This window comes from Amblyomma maculatum, chromosome 11, assembly GCF_055883805.1.
Source record: "Amblyomma maculatum isolate TAMU_Amacu chromosome 11, ASM5588380v1, whole genome shotgun sequence".
Taxonomy (NCBI): domain Eukaryota; kingdom Metazoa; phylum Arthropoda; class Arachnida; order Ixodida; family Ixodidae; genus Amblyomma; species Amblyomma maculatum.
Window position 1 is genome coordinate 22,175,960 of NC_139354.1, and position 8,688 is coordinate 22,184,647.

General features: G+C 43.0%; 2 non-coding genes across 2 annotated transcripts; both read right to left on the reverse strand.

Annotated features, from left to right (window-relative positions):
* Positions 1–4,867: 4,867 nt before the first annotated feature.
* Positions 4,868–4,939, reverse strand: TRNAP-CGG (transfer RNA proline (anticodon CGG)). Its single transcript has one exon. It is a non-coding gene; the product is annotated as a tRNA-Pro (tRNA).
* A 221-nt stretch (positions 4,940–5,160) lies between these two features.
* TRNAP-AGG (transfer RNA proline (anticodon AGG)) lies at positions 5,161–5,232 on the reverse strand. Its single transcript has one exon. It is a non-coding gene; the product is annotated as a tRNA-Pro (tRNA).
* Positions 5,233–8,688: the final 3,456 nt, after the last annotated feature.

Consider the following 8,688-nt stretch of genomic DNA (forward strand, 5'->3'; position numbering starts at 1 on the left):
GTTTCCCCTCATCTTGTACGGTCGCCGCTAGCGATCAACTCTTAAGCATTAAGGCGACCCTTTTGCACTCACCGAGCACTCCGGGCCTATGCTACATCGCACACCATATTGCCGCCGCCATCGCCAGTTCTTCCTCCATGGAATTTTGTTCAGCTGAGCGAAAACAAACCTATTGACCTTCATAGACCAACTACATCTTATGCGGCATCATCCCTTCGTGAAAGGATCGCAGAGCAAGACACCAAACTGCCATAAGGCTCAATAATTGTATATGTAGATGCCAGCATCGAAGGATGTGAAACGAAAACTGCAATTCATTGTCCTTGTAAGCCGGCGCTCAATAGCACATCCAGATATTAATTTGCAGAACCTACTTCTTTCTGCAGTGTGCTGAGCTGGTTGCCGTCCAAGACACGCTTCGCTCTCTATCCGTCACAACCTTACTACATACAGCCAAAATCGTCACCCGCACCGACGCCCTACAAGCAATACGTCTGCTCCAACGCGTCAGTCGTAGCCCAGAAATCTGCCAGAATATACATCGTCTGGCGGCTCGCACCACGCAAACCATTCTAATTTAGTGGGTCCCACGCGACCTACTCAGTTCGCAAACCTCTGCAGATTCTGCAACCCGACAGGCGACTCTACCTTCATCAATGACACGCTTCCTCACCATAGATGATGCCACTTTGATTCTCACAAGGAGCACCTCCGGCGCCGCACGTGTGTTCTTATCCACCGTGTGCTGTAACCCTTCCCAGCGGTCTTACGTACCCGCGCAGAGGAGGTTGCGCTACGGAGGATCAGGGTCGGGGTTGCCCTCACACCTGCTGTAACACGAACATGGCCTCTGTCACGAAATCGGCGCCCATTTTCATCAAGCCGGTACGGCGCGAGGCCCGCACGGCGTCGCGTGGAAGGCATGGAGAGAAAAGCCCCCTTCCCCGCGCGGGAGAGCGCGTAGCTTTGTACGCGTTGCCGTCACCCTCTTTCCCATTGCCCGGGGAGGACGGTGGTTCATCGGACTGGAATCAGCCAGAAATCTCCAGCATGTTCTATGGGACCTGGCCAATGGCGACGCGCGGCTCGACGGGAGGAGAAGAGGGAGGTATAACCAGCGAATCTATGTGTGTGTGCGCGCTAGCTTTGGCGCATGTTAACAAACAGACGCGGCGCGCCCTATTTTAAAGCGACCGCGCCGCTTGTTGAGCCAGTCAGCCAGTCAGTCAGTCAGTCAGACAGTCAGACAGTTCGTCAGTGTTTACGACGTGTTCGCCTGTGCTTCGGCTGGACTCCCGGGGATCACCCGCTGCTGGCAAGCCCACGGACTTTCAAGGGAGCGGCGCTCGTCTCGTATGGCGGCCACATCGTGACTCTTGAGGCATCGGACTGCAACAGTGCCCGGTGAACAATTTGGTGTTTGTTTATGTAACTCTCTCGTGTTTCATCTGTTGTAAAGCCTCTATGTTATTGAATACCTGTGTAATTGCATGCTTAGCGTTGGTTATTCTGTGAACCTCTCGTCTGTGCATTTCAAGTGATCTTGTGCGTTCCGTTGTATCGTCTCTTGCTGTGCATAAATTGTGTTTTGTTTGTTACTTCTGACTCCGATCCTTTCTCTGGTTTGAACCGGCCACCGCTGGGCACCAAACGACCACCCCCTTCTGTCACTACAAGGTAGTTGAATTCCGGCTGAGCTTGCCACGCAGGTCGAAGGCATCTCCTTAGCGACCGGAACAGCTATCCCCACTCACTCTAAGGGTGTCTGGGAGTGTGCGCCCGTTAACGGCGCATCGTTAATAATACCCCATAATTATTAACGGGTGACAGCCTCAATATCGATATTTATGTCAGCGTCCAGGATGTCCTGTCTGCAAGTCACAAGATCATTAAGCAGATATTCACCACTTGTTGTGGGTTTCCCCGACGAGAATTCCCGACGAGAATTCGGCACCTGGCGGCAGTGGGCCTTTCGCCTCTTCGTACATCTTCGTACATCGCTTGGACGCAAGGGCCTTATCATCGCTCTCTTGAACTTTATTATGCCCTGAGGCAATAAACAACGTTATATAAAAAAAAAAACTCTGCGACTACGACGCCTCATCGAACAAGATAGCCGTGACAATTCCTTTTTACCACAGACTGTCGGTTAATTACATATTTTTTTCGCCTTTATTTGGACCTTTATTTTAAGCTGTGTTTTCTGTGTAACTGTTGCCCTTACTTACTATATCTGGAATACTTGCTTTGTTATGTTTATAGTCTTCTATCGCATTGTTTTGTTTATAATCGGGTATTTTCCTTCTTGTCATATACCGAGTCGTCTTTTATCACTATCCTGTCGTTTTCTTTTTTGTTTTGTTATTATTCAGTCTAATTTAGACTACTAGCTAATATCCACGCATATGTAAAAACATGTCTTTCTTGAACTTACTCCTCAATCACACACCCAGACACGTACTTCACGGGTTGACAGGCCTAACTTTTAGCTGTGTTCTGAAACCTCATAGAGGATCGACGGGTAACCGTAAAGAAGATCCTGCGCCTCTGTTGTTCGTAAAGGCGGAGGTCTGTGACATAATTGGCGTCCGCGACAGGAGTGGTCAACCAAGTGTTGGTGAGGGAGAGAGGAGTGCAAATATTATTTAGCGTTGTGTCCTAGGACTACATAGCGCTTGCCAACTAAGATGGCCGAATCAGAGATAGAACGACTTGCTGAGTATGGTAGAACTTTTGGCTTTGAGAGTCAAGAGCTGCTAAAATGGGTAGAGCGAGCTCCTCATAGAGAAGAACGCAATGAGGAAGGTGCGCGACGGATAGAGGAGGCAGAACTACAGTCTAAACTCCGGATTTCGGAGATGGAGAAAGAAATTGAGTTAGGAAGGCGGAGATAGAGAAAGAAAATTAACTGCTGATGGTACGACTATAACTATCGAATAATCCGGCAATTTAAGCTAATAGCAGCGGAGAGAAAAGGTAAAAAAACTGGGGAGGGTCAAGTTGCTCGACCCCGCCGCATAAGTCCGCACAATCTGATGCGGTTTTTAATAAGGGCAGGGACGGTCTTGACGCTTACCTCATGCGTTTCGAGCGCATCGCGGAGAGTCGGCATCGCGACCAGTGGGCTACCTCCCTTAGACTGTATTTAAACGGCGAAGCGCTCAGCGTTTTTTTCGCATGTCTGCACCCGAGGGCTTGGACTACAGTAAGAGACAGCTGGCACTCATGGTTCGCTTCCGAATTACACTACAGAATTATAGAGCAACGACAGGATACTGATAAAAGACGACTTAGTAAATGACAAGAAAGAAAACCCCCGACAACGAAAAAAAAAAAAAACGCTGCGATAAACGAAGACCACAAAAATGAAAAAGCAAGTATTGCAGATACAGTTAGTAGGCGCAAGAGTTATAATCATGTAATCATGTAATATAATAATGTTTATTGAATGGATTGACCGAGAAAGATCTCACTCAATTTAACGAAGTTCTTGATTTATTGAAATAATTCGTAGCGCCCGTGAGCTTCGTTAAATAGAGCTTTAACTGTACATGGATCTGAAGCGGCACGGTCACACGATCGGTTCGTAAAGAGCACGAGTGAGTATACGAATCATATTGTTGGGCGCTGACATGTACGTGTTCTACAGTGCAGTCATTTTGGCAGGGCCTAGCACTGTTGCTGGTTATGAACTTAAAAAAAAAAGAACATTTTTTTCCCGTCAGTCAAAATTTGTTCCCCTAAAATTTTCGAAATTAAAAGCTAGAAGTTGATGTGTATTATACTGAGCCACTTTGAATGTTCTTATAGCGATGACGTTGATTCCTCGTACAGGCCTGAATATCAAGAAAAATTCACTTTTTCAAACTCTGGAACAAATTGATTTACAAATGGCTTTGCTCAAGGCATTGAAATTATTTTTAACATTAACTGCAGCAATCATGGGGAAGTGCGAAATAAATTTATTCTTTATCGAGGTTAACGTAAAAAATATATATAATACGTGACATTTTTTTGCATTTTCGGTGACCCAAGTAAATGCAAAAATAAAATCTATTATATTGATGAACTCACATGAAAGAACAATGCAATGAAAATGTTTTATAACTATTAAAGAATAGTAGCTGTGCACGGATGATTTAAAAATTATTTTCCTAATACCTGCTTTTGCGCTTCACGAAAATCCAAATGGCGCTTACGTTAACAAAAAATCTCTCTACAAAACAACTTCGGTAAAAGGACCTTAACAAGCGCTACCAGGGTATTTTTTTTTTTCTTTTTTAGAAGAATTGAGGGCGTCGATTTTGAGGATGGGACGTATGTACCACGACTTACTGTATGTATGTAAGTACGTTTCGCATGGAATGATCCCAGTATCAAAAAGATGCGCATAAGTTCTATCTGGACCGCTTCTTAATTTATAAATATGCCATACATATAAGCACCTCGTTGAAGGCAGAGACCAGGCAGCCATGCCAGACAGGCTGCCGAGATCAACGCTTTTTATAAGATCATATCGAACAGATTTCAAGCCCATTGCCGAAAAGCTTACCAAGCGCGGAAGCGAGCCAAAATCGAAGCGGCTGTAGTGGTAATGGATACAGTAGCGGCAGCAGCGCCTGCGGCGGTTGCGCCCGATGGCTAAGCTGGTAACTTGGATAGTTGAACGGTTGAACCACCGCTACAATGTTTTTCTTTTTTGTTGTATTTCAGGAAGCAAGAACTCCCGAAGAACTAATTATAAAGCGTGAAACTGGGATCAGTATAAGCGAGAGCTTACGTATAAGTGGATTTCATCCGCAGCTTTTCGGAAAGAAATATTGCCATGAAAAATGTTTACTCAGAAAAAAAAGAAAACAAAAAACATGGGCTCGTCCGGGATTTGAACCCGGGACCTCTCGCACCCGAAGCGAGAATCATACCCCTAGACCAACGAGCCGAGCTGGCCTGTGGGCGCTTTCGCTATCTTATGGAGAGAAGGATTTTTCTATAATGACAGGTTCGGCCTGCTCATGGAGAGAGATGGGACTGCTAGTGATTACAGCACGTATAATATTCTTGAGCACAATGTAGTGGATAAAGTAATGGTTGAAATTATCGGCAAATGCAAAATATTTGAATGAGCAGACAATATTTTTACAGTAATGAACAAAATAATTCGGGCTCGTCCGGGATTTGAACCCGGGACCTCTCGCACCCTAAGCGAGAATCATACCCCTAGACCAACGAGCCAGCAGTGGTCGCTCCATTATAAATATTCTTCACATCGATTTACTTTTGACCCAATTTGGATTGTATGTCATTACCGGACAGGTCATATAGTACAACTACTGCTGATGAACGCTGTGAAGGTTGATGCAGCTATTCGGAAGCTTTCTTCTCCACTTTCGTTGACTATTCTAATCTTCGCCGGTGAGAAAATTAAAACGCTTCTGTCATAGCTTCGGGCTACGTGCATGCAATGGGTATAGTGCTCTAGAATCTTTTAGAGCACTATACAATGGGTGAGTACCAGGTGAAAGGTGGATACAGATTCGCGAAAAACAGCTGTGTTTAGGATAGACGAAACATCTAGAGGCATCAGCCATGCATCAGCTGATTACATTCTTTTTTTTTTTTTTGTGAATGCGCATCTCGTAAATTCTTGACCCGCATGCCGTTCTTTGCGATGCATATTTCGGTGCACATGACTAGCACAGGCACTGATGCCACGGCGCCCAAACTTCCTTTGGCAGTGTTTGTTCTCGCGCTGCTTGCTGCCGGATTATTCCATTTTAGTACATTGTATGACCATTTAAGCATTGTGGGCGTTGCGAACGCACTGTTTCCTTCACACGTGAGAGCGCTGTTATGAACAGCTTGCTGTGTCGTGAAAACTGCCCTTGGATTCGGTCAGTGCTCATTACATATGTGTCGGGCTTCTTCCAGTGCATGCTTATTTGCATCAAATATTTATTAATAAGAGACCAAGCATGTTAATTCCATGTACCAACGCTTGCTAACCACACTAGAAGTTCTGCAGCTGATGCACGTAACGAACACAAGCAGCAACAAAAGAGCAAAGAGTGGGCAGGCACATATGCGATACATATGTTGGCAGCAGGAGGCGTCGTGGACAGAAAGGTTTTCTGTGCTGATGGTAGAACACACCTGAATAACGGCATTGCATGTTTACTGACCATGCAGTTACTAGAATGCAACCATAACAAAAACTTACTGAGGCAAAGCTTCGAAGCATGACCTGATTGCTGATGATTAGTGTTGTGCTAGCCGTGTTATGTGCATATGTACATTTTACTGGCTTAAGAAGCTTCCAGGTGCTAGAAATCAATCGTTCTGTTGTTGTTTTTATTTTACAAAGCGGCATTGTCATGAGAAAACTATCGTTTCAAGCATATGTATAGCACGCACCATATCGTCTGTGGAGTCAAAGCATGCAGAACTTGCCTTCAAGGTTGTAACTTTGTTCTTTTTTTTTTTCTTTTTTTTTTTGCTGGTAAAGAAAGACACATACTGTACTGAAGTTCAATTTAGTACACTGCACTGTTCTCTAAAGTAACCTGCGTTTAGTAGCCGATGTCTTTTTAGAAAAGGTTCATTGAAACATGTGCACCCCTGTAAGCTTTTCAGGCCATTTGCCATTTCAGCCATGCCATGTTGAAGAGCATTCAAGCGTGAAAACTTTGCAAAGCAAGAAAAACCCTTTTCCTAGCTTCTCATATGATCCTTTGGTCTTTAAGGATGCTGCGAGTACTAGCTAAAAAGCAGACCATATGGCCTGAATACTTTTGTCCAAGACTGTGCATGCCATTTCTAGTTATGTGTGCAGAGTCTAAAAATTGCAAACACTGCTGATGTGTAGATTAATGTGTGGGTTTAGAAATAACGCTACTGAAAACGTTAAAGTTGCCATTGCATTAGTAGCAGTTGGAGACAAAGTACATTAATGTACATTAATTTGCTCAACACATTTTGAACAGAACAGGCCTACACAAAATACATGTGTGTGCAAGTTCAGTAAGCAGGAGTAGGATATCATGAGTTTCACACTCTGCAACCATAACATGCTCTTAAACAACATTGTTTTCAGATTCCTCAATTGTACCTATCATAAGGACTTGCGCCAAACATTACCCCTTAATTTGTGTATGGCTGTTTGTAATGCTGCTTTCAATAGGAAAAAGGCAAGATTGCATTTCTGAACTGTTCTTTTTCAGCTTTGAATATATGACCTGGAGTTGGAACTTGTTGTTTTTTATTATTGAAAAAAAACTGATAGGCCTATTCAGTGTTAATTTCGTAGCACGGCATTAATTTTTTTTGGATGCATACTATTTTCTAGGTACGACTTTTCCATACTGTTTCAGTGAAAATTTTTCCCTGCAGTCAAAAGTGATGTAGTATTTGCTTTTTTACGTAGCTGCCAGAAAATGTATTGTTCCTGACTGATCAACAAAAGCAAATTTAGTGAACAATCAGAACAATTCAGGAAACGGTCCTAATCTAGCCAAAATTAATAAATGGTTCCTGTCAATACAAACAAAACAAGAATTATCGAAAAATAAATTGAGGAACATGCTACACATACGCCAAGAAGGCTCATTCACTCAGGCTATTAGAAAGGTACTTTGTAAACATGTCGTGGTCTTTTTGACATGCTGGCATCTCTTAACATATATTGATGCCAACAGTAATTAGATGTATACTAATTAGGGGTTACTAATCAATTGTGTGATGACCAGGTGGTAGCAAACAACATACATCAAAGGTGATGATGAGATTTGCGCACATATGGTCATTTGAAGAGCTGTTCTTGTAGGACCTTGCGTGTACAGCCATAACGCTAGATTCCCCATCACTTATGATGAAGCAACGCGGTATCCCTCTATTACAGACTCGCAGAAAAGTTAGCAGGTTAATATTTTTGTACAAAATCCTTACAGGTAAGGTAAGTTTAGATTCAAGTAATTGCATAAAGCGATCAACAGCGCGAAAAACCAGACATAGCCACAATAATTCCTTAGTCTCAATTTTTGCGCGCACGGAAGCATTCAAACAAAGTTTTTTTCCAAGAACCATTGCAGATTGAAATTCCTTGTCGGTAAAAATAACGGAATCAAATAATTTCGCAAAGGAACTCGAAGATTATCTTATGTAATTTTTTTAAATTTGTTGTCCGTAATTGTATCATTCACCATTGTTTTCTCCAAGATTTTTGTGTGTTTCTGCATGTTTTATGGTCTTGAGCAATGTGTATGATGTATCAAGCTGGCAGCTAGTTTTTGCACCACTCCTGCATGGGCCGTAATGGCTTGCAGTATTTGTAAATAAAAATAAATAAATAAATAAAAAATAAATAACAAGAAGCAAAAACGACAAATCATTGGGCCCAATGATTTGTCATTTTTGCTTCTTGTTATGGCTGTACACGCAAGGTCCTACAAGAACAGCTCTTCAAATGACCATATGTGCGCAAATCTCATCACCTTTGATGTATGTTGTTTGCTACCACCTGGTCATCACACAATTGACTAGTAACCCCAATGTTTTGTCATTTTTGCTTCTTTGCCATGAGAAAAAAAACGTAAAATTGAGTTTAGTTTTAAGAACTCGCCATGTTCTAGTTGTGCTTTACTGTGAAAGAAGAGATGACACATGTCCGTTGCCAGGTGGCAGTGATGAAACTAT